Below are 14,609 nucleotides of genomic sequence, written 5' to 3'. Positions count from 1 at the left end.
GTTAATAAATATAATATAGGGGTCGGCGATGTTAGGGCAGCAGATTAGGGGTACATAGGGATAATGTAAGTAGCGGCGGTTTACGGAGCGGCAGATTAGGGGTTAATAATAATATGCAGGGGTCAGCGATAGCGGGGGCAGCAGATTAGGGGTTAATAAGTGTAAGGTTAGGGGTGTTTAGACTCGGGGTACATGTTAGAGTGTTAGGTGCAGACGTAGGAAGTGTTTCCGCATAGCAAACAATGGGGCTGCGTTAAGAGCTGAACGCGGCTTTTTTGCAGGTGTTAGGTTTTTTTTCAGCTCAACAGAATGAGAAGCAGTCTGCCAGGAACGAACAGCAGCATCAATAGCTTGTTCTATGGCCCGGTTACCACCTGGTAGTAGCTTCTTTCTTCCCAATTGTGCTTTTCACAGAGGAAAACTTTCCTGTAGTATATCAGTCTGATCCCGCCGACATGGTCAGTCCAGCCCCGAAATACCAGGCAATTCTCCTCTGAACAAGGAACATGACAACCCCAGACGATCTTTTCGGCCTCCTTTGGGCCTCGTCAGTGAGGTGCAGCCATATCCCTCTAAGCACATTGTTTTCAGCTCAAACAGCCCATTGTTTCCTATGGGAGAATTGTGCACGAGCACGTTTTTGAGGCTGGCCGCTTGCGTAAGCAACTCTGGTATCGAGAGTTGAAGCTGCGTTAAAAATGCTCTACGCTCCTTTTTTGGAGCCTAACGCAGCCTTTATGTGGACTCTCAATACCAGAGTTATTTTTATGGTGCGGCCAGTAAAAAGCCGGCGTTAGTTTTTCGGGTCGTTACCGACAAAACTCCAAATCTAGCCGTAAGTGATCTGTGATACATGAGAAAACAACAATCAATGTATATTTTATATTAAACTTCCTGAAACTGAGGAGGAAAATATAGTGACTATGTCTGCAGATGTATGCTCCCTTGTAAGTCTTAGGCCATGCATTCTGATTGGCTGCTTAAAGTCCATTTACAATAGGATGTGGCTAGAGGAAATGTTGTGGTAAATATCTTCTATTAGAGATGTTCATGTGATATTTTCTAGTCAGCTTTTTACAGATATGCTGCATCACTTTAAAAGTTTTCAACATTTGGGTATCATGTCTATTTTTTTTTTTTTTAAATACATTTTTATTGAGGTTTTGCACAAAAAACTTAAAGCTTAAAACATTGATTGCCTTGATAGATAGAATTAAACAAAATAATTCCACAATTATAAAATAAACAGTAGGTAGGCTGATGAAACCTCGATTTTACAATAGAATAGCATAAGAGACTGACTAGTTAGTAGCCCAATTTTTAGGCCAAATGGTCTAGGAATGTAAGAGATAATTTGTAGTCATATGGGTAGCTCATTATGAGATTCAAAAAGAAAATATGAATATATTGATGGGGGGGGGATTTCAGCGGGCAAGCGCCACTATTTAAATGGAGGGAAGGGTGAAGGGGCGGAGCCATATAGAAGGATGTCATGAGGAATGTGGGAAATCTTCTAAAGTTGTTATCAGAGTATTAATCAATTACAGGGCAAAATGTCAGTATGGACCATATACCATTTGGCAGCTTGAGAAGTATGGGGTCACAAAAGAGGAGATACCCTTAGGGGGTTTATGCTATGCGTACAGGTTAATAGTACTTGGAAGAGTCAAATACAAAAGTATTAAGGGAAATCCGGAGCATATTTTAATATTAAACACATGGGGAAAAAAATCTATTGAGAAAAAAGAAGTATATCTTATACTAGCTACTAAACTTAGAAGGGAAGGGTAGATATGTTAAAATGATTTGTTTAAAATTAGAGGGAGATGGCGTGAGGAGTGGGCAAGAGATAACTGTTATAGCATAAGTTAAGATAAGATATCAATGTTGACTAGCATCTATTCTATGCAATACAAAGTATAATCGTTGCAAGGTAAAATAGGTTCTGGAATAACCATATCAATTATATATAATAACACTAGCAATCATAACAATAATAGTGTGTAGAGGATACTCAAACCTGGCCCTTAAGAAGATCAAATGTATTAGGTATCGAAACATTTTAAATAGCCTGGTATATAAATATAATTAGATTATAGATTTGTTGTATTTTCCTGAAATTGCCCTACTATAAAATAGGTCTTATTGTAATATAAAGGTTAAACATAAATTGGGTGTTGTGGCATATTAGATATAGGGCATCAATAAATATCTACATAAGTATATAATGAAACATAGAGTAGTGTATGAGCGCACAACGGGACCGCAATAAGGTAACTAATATTAGAAAATTATTACCTGTGTAGCGGTAGTGAAACGGCTTTGAACCGGCACATCCGTAGCAATGGAGGTATAGTTGTTGAGAACTGCAGCTGTGTGTACTCCAAATCCTGGTCTGTGAACCAGGTCACATGTGAATAAGTATCCAATAGAAGGCAGAGTACTAGAAAAAGCGCAAGGAACTCCTTGTAAAAGTTAAAAGTCCATTTATTTGAATTTACAGGGTAAAAACATAACAACCATGGGGTTGTAAAAATAAGCACTAAAGTTAAAATCAGACACAATGTTGCAAAGATCAGGACCTCATGCAAATGCGGACCTGATCTTTGCAACATTGTGTCTGATTTTAACTTTAGTGCTTATTTTTACAACCCCATGGTTGTTATGTTTTTACCCTGTAAATTCAAATAAATGGACTTTTAACTTTTACAAGGAGTTCCTTGCGCTTTTTCTAGTACTCTGCCTTCTATTGGATACTTAAGTATATAATGAGGCTTACCCATAAATCTAGACTGCCCAGCATTTGAATGCCAAAGATTAATCATTCACTCTCTGTATAGTATCAGGTTCAGTGGGTATAAATACAATATGATAACACTATAAGAAGAATACCCCACTTGTATTGAGACGGCAATATCATAAGAAAGTTATGCATCTCTCATGTACAAGCTTACAAGTAGCTATGACTTAAACATACAATATATAACCATGATTAAGATGAACTATGGTATGATATGCCCTTATATATCTTTAGGGTCGATATAACCGTACTAAATATAAAATGCAGAAAGATGCGCAAGAAACACAAACATTAAGAGTAAACAGGTTAGCATATGGCAAACAATAAGGTGGGGTAATTGTCTGTACCTGTATTACTAAAGCAGGCTAAGGACAAACCCAGGTATGACATAATAGTATACATTTGGAAAGAAGTAGTCCCTATAGAGTTTGTATACTTTAGCATTAAAGCTCTTTAAATGTGAGCTTCATAGCATCTGATAATAGGAATATTCCCACGGGGTATGCATATTGGGTGTCACTTTGTATTACTTAGGGCTCCGTTTTATATTGGCCTACTGAATCAATACTATGAACTAAATGATTACCCTGTGGATAGTGACTTTTAGATATATGATCAGGCTCAGATTAGTGAAAAAGGATATATATCCATTATGTGCCAACCTAGTACTGATTGCAAAAGCAGCCATTGTACAGCAATATACTATATGTGAAACCCAGAGTCTAAATAAAAGTCTACCTGATCAAAGGGTCCCTATAAACAGCTTTACATTTATTGATCTTAGAATACCCTAAACAAGCTTTATTACCATCTCATTATGTAGAAGCGTATTGAGTGCTCAGGAAAATTATGCTAAGATAGTCTGGGGTAAACTGAGAAGGACCATGCAAAGACAGCCATGTCATAGTGTCTGTGCTTAGATAGGGCACAGCTGCAGTCCCTAGAGTTATTAATCTTAGAGTGTCAGTGAAAAAGGATGGTAGTATAATCGAATATCAGTAAACTACTAAAGTAATCTATGGTAGCTGATTGGTAGGCGACACACTAAAAAAAAAGAAAATACTAAAAGCAATTGTTATCTCACAATGAAACTAGCCTTATTATGTAGTTGGCACCTGTTATCTAATAGGGCTGAATATAAACACCATACAGTAAACCTAGATAGCTATTAACAAGGTATGCAACTTAAGAATAGTAATATGACTACATTAAGATCTATATATAGTACACCACATTGCTAGTTTCTAGTGGAATTAAAGGAACACAGAGCATTCTCAAAGTGTGTGTTGGGTCGCTGTAGTTGTAATGCTAATCAGGTTTTCCCATATCCCCATGAAGCAGTGTAGTAAAAGAAACAGATAACAAATACCATAATATCACAAAAACAAAGAAATATGTAATAAATGTGATAAAGTAGTGAACAAAAAAAAGGTCATAAGTATATTATAATGTGAAACCTATATATATAAAAGTTCATGTAAGGATATATGTGTTCTTCCAAAGTCTTCACGCTTCTATTTTCTTTTGATCCTCATATGAAAAAGAAAAAATGCCACATAGCGTAACTCTGTAACCTTTTCAAATGTAGAATGTATATGTACAAATGCTTACTCACATGAGATGGAGCTATAGCCAAGCTCAGGTTTATGCGCACACCCGATGTTATACTGTTGGGTAAACAGTTGCTTGAACAGGATTTTGAATAAAAAGGATTTATTTAAAATATAAGTATAAAAAGCGCCACAAGAGCTGCAAAGACCACCAAATACAATAGGATCGGCAATACAATCAAGTAATTGCTCACATTGAGCTTATACACAATACTAGAGACCGTGGTAAGGAGTGCAGAAATTTAACCACACAACCTTCCCCTTAAGAGCCCGGTATATGTTGCTCTCCTTACTGGTGTGCAGATTCTTGGAAGGACGCCAAAGAACAAGGAACAATGTATCCGACGTACGTTTCGCAAAAGAGCTCTTTTGCGAAACGTACGTCGGATACATTGTTCCTTGTTCTTTGGCGTCCTTCCAAGAATCTGCACACCAGTAAGGAGAGCAACATATACTGGACTCTTAAGGGGAAGGTTGTGTGGTTAAATTTCTGCACTCCTTACCACGGTCTCTAGTATTGTGTATAAGCTCAATGTGAGCAATTACTTGATTGTATTGCCGATCCTATTGTATTTGGTGGTCTTTGCAGCTCTTGTGGCGCTTTTTATACTTATATTTTAAATAAATCCTTTTTATTCAAAATCCTGTTCAAGCAACTGTTTACCCAACAGTATAACATCGGGGGTGCGCATAAACCTGAGCTTGACTATAGCTCCATCTCATGTGAGTAAGCATTTGTACATATACATTCTACATTTGAAAAGGTTACAGAGTTACGCTATGTGGCATTTTTTCTTTTTCATATGAGGATCAAAAGAAAATAGAAGCGTGAAGACTTTGGAAGAACACATATATCCTTACATGAACTTTTATATATATAGGTTTCACATTATAATATACTTATGACCTTTTTTTTGTTCACTACTTTATCACATTTATTACGTAGTAAAAGAAACAGCCAAGAGCAAAGTTTCTGTTCCGTGCTGGTTTGGGAACCAGATGTATCAGGCATCACTGCCATCATAGACAGTTCCCAACGTTAATACATATCTGCAGCTTATATATGTAAACCTTGCCCGCTTTGTCTTTGTTCGTAAATAAAGTCCGACATCCTACTACAGGTCACTAGGTAATTATGCTCGTGGTGTTAAGGGTATGTGGCATCTTTTACTTAAGCTGCAAAGTATAAAGACATGAGCAGATCTGTCTTATCAACCTCATCCGATGCCAAACCTGTGAGGTTCAATGTCCAGCAGCATGGAATGGGAGGACCCCACCTGTGAACGAAGACATCCAAGAGCCCACTCCACCACAATGCGATCAGGGCATTGGCACAGAAGCGTGTCAGACATCCAGGCCCGACTCTGCAACATCACCAGCAAGGTAAGTTCTGGAATTCTGCAGTAGCAACTGGACAGCTCTCCTCCGTCATACAAGAAGTGTTGTGCCTTCATTACGATGAGTAAATAATTAGGCCCAGGCAAAAGCTGCAGCAAAGTGCTCTGTGGGGGCCGTTCCGATATCGTAGCGATGCTCTTTGTGGGTGCTATGTGGCCAGTGAACTCCGAGCTACAATGGTCCTGCGAGGTATCACCAGAATCATCACCATTTAGAGGGGGTGAATGTTGCGCCGCTGGCAGGTATTCCGGGGATAAATCTATCCATGCCTCTCCAGTTTCCTCGTGAGGTAGTGGGTTATTAATCGTTACCCTCAAAGCTGTCTCCAAAACATTGGACAAATCCAAAAAAGAACTTGTCATCTGACGATCAAGGTCTTGTAGTAGGGCATATAGTAGCTCCTAAGACTCATCCATTTTAGGAGTATTTTCGGTAGTTGCTCTGTGAGGATATGAATCGTTAGTGATGGAGGAAGGCCTAAAGATTTTGCTACTCTCTGTGCAGCGGGTCCCACCTGAAAGGGTTACCAAATCTCGAGTTAAGATCATATTTCTTCCCAGGCAGTTAATCCTTCATAGAACGACCAAATAACAATAGTCTATATGTAAAATTAGCTTGATCTTTTGTTGTGAAGAGGTATTTTATTTAGTTAAGGCCTAGGAGCTTAGAGATTAGACGTCTTACTGCCTCAGCTGATGGCTCCGCCCCCCGTATCATGTCTATTTTATACAACACAAACATAGGTGTTCTATAATCACCAGATTGTGCAGGTGTGTACAGTTGTTGTTGTTTTTTTTAAAGAGAGACCAAGTTCTAAATTCTAAAACTAATTTAGAAAAAAAATATATAAAAAAATTGAATTTTCAAACCCATTAATCTCAGCTCCATTAAGCCCTAGAAACCAATAAGATCAACCGTTTGAAAGGGAGTCACCTTGGGGAAAAAACTAAAACTAAAATAAAAATAAACAGACTTTGATTTAAAGACCCTTTGATTTAACTCTTTCGTGACTGGGTTATAAAGTCTACATCGGAACAACGTCTGGGGGGCGTCCCTATGACACTAGGAACGCCCTCCAGACCGCGATCAAATCCTGCAAGCGCAGTTGACTTCAGGACAGCTGTTGGCTATGACGTTGTATTCCGTCATAACGGCTTTAAAGCCCAGCGCCGTTGTGAATGAATACAACGGCATAACAGCGGGAAAAGATTAAAGCTTAGAAGTCCTCTTTAAAATAAAGCCCCTATATATCACTGTGGTAATTGTAATTATCTGGCATGAATTAATGTGCATTTATTTGAATTGAGTCTGATGGAAGCCCTCATGTGCAGATCAAAGTTAAATAGAAAAGGGCTTTATTTATATGAGGATAACCCCTTCTTTTTAATAAAGAATTTAGGGTTAAACACACACACACACTATTGTTTCTAACTAATTTTTAATGAAAACAATGTGAAAAAATGCTGTTGTTGCAGGTTTCTCACATGTCTTGTCTTGATATATACATAAAATAATAAAATAGTTTAAATTTACTGGGTCTCTTGAAAAAAAAAACCCAACATATTTAATATGTGTGGGTTTCTCACTACAAAATTGCCTACATTAGGGTCTAAATATGAGCAGCATCTAAAAACTACAAAACAGCTCAGAACTGGGTTCTAATGGCTCAGCAGTTAAATAGTTAATCAGCATAGATTTCTTTAGAGATTGTCAGGGTTTTTTCCCTGTTTTATTTGCCATGTGCTGCTGGCAGCCATTTTACTCACCTCTCTTCCTGACTATGGTGCATTGTGGGCGATGCTGCTCATTTACTGCACTTCCTTTTATGGCCAGACTGGTGTGCATCATCCGTGTGAGACAGGATGCAGTCTCAGAATTGTGATGTCATCACTTATTACTTAAAGGGCCTCTGTTCAGTATGCTTTGCCTTTGCGTTGTCTCAGACCTGTTTGTGAGAGCTCCTGTGCATTACCTGGCTGCCTGACATCCTTCCTGGTTCCTGATCCCTGGCTTGTTCCTGACTCTGCTGTTTTCTTTGTTCCTGATTCCGGCTCGTCTGACTATTCGCTTTGGCTCCTGACTTGCCTCGTCTGACTACCAGCTCTGGTTTTGACTCCTGGCTTGTTTTTTGACGTGTGGACTTTTTTAAAATTATTTTTTGCTATTAATAAGGTGTGATTATTTTTGCACTTCTCGTCTCAGTCTGATTCCTGGCACCCTGAAATTACGCAAAGGCCATGAATCCTGATGGTGCTAATTATCCACCTTTACCTGCCATCATTTCCAGGATGGATGTACAGGATCACTGCTTGGATCAATTAGCACAAGCCCTGCAAACCCTGCTGACTCGCACTGCACATTTGGACCAAAGTGTCCCGCAAGTTATGGCTGCTCCTGTTTCCGCTGCTGCACCTATGCCTACCTGGAGCATGTCCGGTTCTGCACCTCTACTTCAGCGATATGGAGGTGATCCTATTCAGTGCAGAGGGTTTTTGAACCAGGTGGGCATTTACTTTGAGATGTTACCTCAGGCGTTTCCCTCTGACAGAGCTAAGGTGGGATTTCTCATCTCGTTACTCTCTGACACAACTCTTGCCTGGGCTAATCCCTTGTGGGAGACTAATAAACCTGTGATTTCAAATTACCCTGAATTTTTGGCCTCCTTTCGAAGGGTATTTGATGTTCCGGCTCGCTCCTCCTCTGCTGCTAAACGACTCATGTCCATTCAGCAAGGTACATGATCTGTTGCTCAGTATGCTATTGAGTTCCGTACGCTTGCCGCAGAGGTTGGTTGGAACAATGAAGCCCTTGTTGCCGCCTTCTTTCATGGGCTCTCTGATGCGATTAAAGACAAAGTTGCTGCCAGAGATTTACCAGAGGATCTCGAGGCATTGGTGTCTTTTTTGATCCTAATTGACATCAGACTCAGAGAGAGACCCTCTTTCAAGGAGCACTTGCGGAAGCATCCTGTTCCGTTATCTCCTACGTGTTCGTTCCCACCCATGCCTCACTCTCCTCCCATGCCTCTTGGTCCCGAGTCACCAGGTACTGCTGAGCCGATGCAGTTGGGATTCACGCGTCTCTCCGTGGCGGAGAGGGCCTTTAGGAGGAGGGAGGGGTTCTGCCTCTATTGTGGGTTGCAGGGCCACCTTTTGAAGTCTTGTCCTACACGGCCGGAAAACGCTCACACCTAAGGTCCTGTCAGGGGCAGACCTTGGGTGGTTTATCCTCATCCCCGGAACCGCTTAAGGAGAAACCTTTGGTCACGGTTGTCCTTTCCTGGGTGGACTCCTCCATAGTAACTCAGGCTCTTGTTGACTCTGGTGCTGCGGGCTATTTCATTGACAGTGCTTTTGTATCAAAGCACTTCATTCCTCTTTTGCCTCGGTCCGTTCCGCTTGCTATTGAGGCCATTGATGGCAGGCCCCTTCAGCCCGCACTCGTTACTCACTAAACTGCTCCGTTGTCCATGGCTGTTGGGGCTCTCCATTTTGAAACCCTCCAGTTCCAGGTGATAAACTCTCCACATTTTCCGGTTGTTCTGGGTTATCCCTGGCTCCAAAAGCACAATCCCAGTCTTGACTGGCGCAGGTCCGAAATGTTGTCGTGGTCCCCGCAATGTATTTCCACTTGTCTTCGGAAACCAGTTAAAGTCTTGTGCACTTCTTCGGTATCTCAATTGCCAGAGGAGTACCGAGAGTTCCTAGACGTTTTTGACAAGGTGCGTGCCGGTATGTTGCCTCCTCACCGGTCTTATGATTGTGCCATAGACCTGCAACCCGGAGCCATTCCTCCTCGGGGCCGGGTGTACCCTCTGTCTGTTGCAGAGAATTGTGCTATGGAGGAGTATGTTGCCAATGCTCTGTCGCGGGGGATCATCCGCAAATCTTGCTCTCCTGCAGGGGCTGGCTTCTTCTTTGTGAAGAAAAAGGGTGGCGAGTTAAAACCATGTATCGATTGTAGGGGTCTTAATCGTCTTGCCATTAAGAATGCTTACCCTATTCCGCTCATTACGGAACTCTTTGACCGCCTCAAGGGAGCTACGGTCTTTACTAAACTTGATTTGAGAGGAGCGTACAATCTCGTTAGGATTAAGGAGGGCCACGAATGGAAAACAGCATTTAACACCAGGAGCGGGCATTATGAGTATCTTATAATGCCCTTTGGCCTATGTAATGCTCCTGCTGTTTTTCAGGAATTTATTAATGATATCGTATGAGATATGTTGCAACAGTGTGTTGTGGTGTACTTAGACGACATCCTCATACATTCACCCACACTTGAGGCTCATCGTTCTGATGTTACACGGGTTCTTCAGAGACTATGTGAGAATGGCCTGTTTTGTAAACTCGAGAAATGTGAGTTCCATCAGACTCAAGTAACCTTCCTAGGTTATGTTATCTCCGTTGCAGGGTTCTCCATGGATCCTGACAAGTTATCTGTAGTTCTGCAGTGGCCTCGCCCAGTTGGTCTTCTGTGTATTCAACGTTTTTTGGGGTTCGCCAGTTACTATAGAAAGTTTATTAAAAACTTTTCTTCCTTGGTCAAACCTATCACAGACATCACCCATAAAGAGAATGATCCACTCCATTGGTCACCTACTGCCATTAAGGCCTTTGATAGTCTTCAGACTGTCTTTGCTGCCGCTCCAGTTCTGGCTCATCCTAACCCTGACCTGCCTTTCATTCTTGAGGTTGATGCGTCTGAGACTGGAGTAGGTGCCCTCTTGTCTCAACATCCTACGACTGACGGTTCCTTGCATCCGTGTGGTTTCTTCTCTAAGAAATTGTCTCCAGCGGAGTGCTATTATGAAATTGGCGACAGGGAATTACTGGCCATAATTTATGCACTCAAGGAATGGGGACATCTTCTCGAGGGTACTAGCGTGCCAGTGCTCATTCTTACTGACCACAAGAATTTAACTTATCTATCTGAAGCAAAACGTTTGTCGCCCCGACAGGCCAGATGGGCGCTATTTTTGTCTCAGTTTAATTATGTGGTCTCCTACCTGCCTGGTAGTAAGAATGTTAGGGCTGATGCCATCTCTCAACAATTTTCGCCTCTGTCCAAGGAGGAGTCTGTACCTACTCATGTTATACCTCCTGACCATATTTTGGCTACCATACGTACTAATTTGACTTCTCTCTTGGGGGAGGAGATCCTGGCTGCACAAACCAATGCACCTCCTGAGAAACCTAGTGGTAAGTGTTTTGTTCCTGAGAATCTTTGAACTAAACTTTTGCACACTTACCACTATCCTAAAGCCGCACACCCAGGCAAGAACCAAATGATTTGGTCTGTCACTCGACAATTGTGGTGGCCAGGTCTTCGTTCTGATGTTGCTGCGTATGTTGCCTCCTGCTCAGTTTGTGCACAGAATAAGACTCCTCTACGTCTTCCTGTGGGTCTTCTTCAACCTATTGCTAATGGTGAGCGTCCTTGGACACATCTTTCCATGGACTTCATTGTCGAGCTCCCTGTTTCCAATGGCAATACTCAGTTGATATCCAAAAATTGTGGAAACAGCACACCTTTTCTTTTCTCAGTGGGGCATGGAGTGACAGACTTACTAAGTCTCCTCAGTATCCAATAAATTCAAACAACTCCAGCCTCCACAATCAATAAAAGACCTTTATTTCTTTACATGTAGGGTCCCAGAAACATATACAACGTTTCAAGCCTGCAATAGGCTCTTAGTCATGTACACTTTAATTATACAGGTTCCTGCCTTTTATACCTGAAACTGTTATCCATTAACCCATTCCATGAAAACACCAGTATTGCAACAGCGGCATCTTGTGGATGCAAATCATATTGCATCAAAATATATTCTTTGTATTTTCAAATGGAGTGGGTAAGTGACATCTATATAAAAAAATTAAAAACAACATAAAAACCCATATATAAAATTAAAAGAGGAGCATGAAAATATGACCAACTAGAATAATTCACAATATTAGGGGCTAGTATGCAGAATAGATATTTCAGAGGACAAGTACTTTAGAGTCTAATTTTTTAATTTTACAGTCTAATTTTTTTAGAGTCTAATTTATTAGCCAAATAACAACTTTTTACCAAAACTTTACCTAAGGTTTATTCTTGAGAACACATTTGTGTACACTATGCAGAATACAGATCACTTTTAGGAAATTCTTAGTAGAATGGACTCTAATCAAAGTCCTTATTGAGACCATTGGGATTAGAGAGTCTAATTTATGTATCCAAAACATCTCTCTAATCTTTAGGAGATGTTCTCTATCACCTCCCCTCCTTGGTTTGACTATCTGATCTATAACTTGGAATCTAAGTTGACTGATGTTATGACCTGCAGAGAGGAAGTGAGAGGACACTGGAGCTTCTTTGTTCCTGCATCTTAAGTTTGATTTATGTTCTGTTATCCTCTCCCTTACCTCTCTGCAGGTCTTGCCAATATAAACAAGTCCACACGGACATTTAATCAAATAGACAGCAAAACTTGCTCTACATGTTAGGTATCTGTTTATTTCAAACTTCCTTCCACTGATTGGATGATAAAAACTTTTTCCTTTTATCATAGAGCTGCAGTTACTGCAGCTCAAGCATCGATAACATCCATTGCTACTACTGCCTATTGTTAACTGTACATTTTTCTTACCACTACCTATATCTGTGTGGACAAGTGAGTCCTTAATACTCCTGTTTCTTTTGTATGCAACCATAGGATTTGTTACAAATTCTTCAACTTGTGGATTACACTCTCTCATTATGTGCCAATGCTTTTTTAATACACCTGCAATTTTCTGACTCAATCTATTGTATTGTGTTACAATTATTACCCTATTTTTTCTTTTTTCACATCTTGGTTTTTGAATTTGCCTAGATTCATCAAATGCAGTTGTAAGTTCTTCTGCTATCAATTTTGGAGGATATTTTCTGGCAATGAATTTGTTAGCCATCTCTTCTAATCTTTGTTTGCATTTGTCACTATCTGAGACAATCCTTTTTACCCTAGTGAATTGACTCTTTGGTATTGCCCTGAATATATTATTCGTAAGACAGCTACCATATTGCAATAGATTATTTTTGTCAGTTTTTTTGTGTATCGGTCTGTTTATAAGAAACCACCTTTTTTATAGACATATGTATCTAAGTACTCTATGCCTACTTCGCTCATATTTAGACTAAATTTAAGTCCCCTAAGTGAACAATTCAAATCCTGTACAAATAATAATAGGCTCCCAACGTTGCCCCCCCACACACCAAACACATCATCTATGTACCTCCACCAGGAGGCGCCATAGAGCTTGAACAAAGCATTGGGGTACACAAAGTGTTCCTCAAAACTGTTCATGAAGATGTTGGCGTATGTGGGGGCGACGTTGGAGCCCATCGCTGTCCTCTGTTTCTGAAGATAATAAGAATCCATAAATAAAAAGTAGTTTTGATATAATATTATAGTAAGTAAATCTATCAGAAACTTAACCTCTTTGTCAGTATAGTTGCTATCAGTTCTTAGAATGTTTTCTACTGCTACAATCCCACTTGTGGGCCTTATAGAGGCGTGCAAACTTGAGACATCTAAGGTGAAGAGTATGCATTTGGTGCCACCATGTCCCAGGTCATTAAGTTTAGATAATAAATCATTGGTGTCTTTTACATAAGAAGTAGTTTTTTGTATTAATGGCTGCAGTACTTTGTCTAAAAAAACAGAAATGTTTGAAAATACAGAGCCTATTCCTGCCACAATTGGACGCCTAGGTGGTTTGTTTGTGGCTTTGTGAATTTTTGGTATAACATAAATTACTGGCCTGATAGGATTTTTTTCAATCAAAGCATCCCTGAATTTTTCTGTAATAATGTACCTCTTGACTGCTAATTGGAGTATGTTCTCTATCTCTTTATTAATCTGAAAGGTAGGGTCCCTAGGTAATTTTTCATATACCTGATTGTCAGCTAATTGGCGTTCTGTTTCCTCTATGTAGTCTGTTCTATTAAAAACAACTACAGCCCCGCCCTTGTCCGCTTCTTTTATAATTATGTCTGTGTTCTTTTTAGTTGAAATGATTTTTATTGATTTCAATATTGTTAAAACAAAAACAGAATCAATCGTAAGGACGCAGTTGTACAAGTATCGTTGTAAACTAAATGTCTTATACAAAAAGCGACAAGGTGTCCATTTATAAAGGTATGATGACGATGAAGATAAATTACATCTCTCTCTTCCTTAATAATATCCGGTCCGTCTCATATTTTGAGTAACATAATAACCAGAACTATTCCCAACTCCCACCTCCTATGTAGCTCCCCTCCCCCTCCCCTCCAGGTGGTGCCATACTATCTCTAATGCAAGCTATTAATCATTAAATTAGAAGTGTACCTAAAACAGAGCACATATCTCTTTTCACTGGGTAAATCATTGTTCAGGGTTCTGAGACACTATTACTTCAGTAGGTCGCTTACAACCCTCCTTTCACTGCTACCGCTTTTCTACCCTTCTCAGTTAGTACTCTGTCCTAAGATCCAGTAAAACCAGATCCTCTGGAATTGTTCTGGCTGCCCTTGCGCCCAAGCTGCCATTTCCGACAAAATTAATGTTTCTGTGATCTTTCCCACCACTTCCTGCCATGGGGGTACTCCAACTTTCCAATGTCTGGCTATGCAAATTCTCAGACACGTGCAGAGTATTCTAATAAACTTGTTGATAGTCGCGTTGAATGGTTTTACCCTATCGTGTAATAAGGCCTGCGCCATTGTAAGATTCACTCTGTTTCCCAGCAGATTACCTATCAATTCCGATAGTTTTTCCCACAATGCTTGAACCC

At 40.2% G+C, this 14,609-nt stretch overlaps 1 protein-coding gene across 4 annotated transcripts in view; it reads left to right on the top strand.

Moving 5' to 3' along the window:
- The window catches only part of SLC43A3 (solute carrier family 43 member 3), a 184,435-nt gene that overhangs the window by 76,093 nt on the left and 93,733 nt on the right, over window positions 1-14,609 (top strand). The gene's annotated exons all lie outside the window — the stretch shown is intronic.

The sequence above is a fragment of the Bombina bombina genome, chromosome 9 (assembly GCF_027579735.1).
Source record: "Bombina bombina isolate aBomBom1 chromosome 9, aBomBom1.pri, whole genome shotgun sequence".
Lineage (NCBI taxonomy): Eukaryota > Metazoa > Chordata > Amphibia > Anura > Bombinatoridae > Bombina > Bombina bombina.
This window is presented reverse-complemented; position numbering and strand designations above follow the sequence as displayed.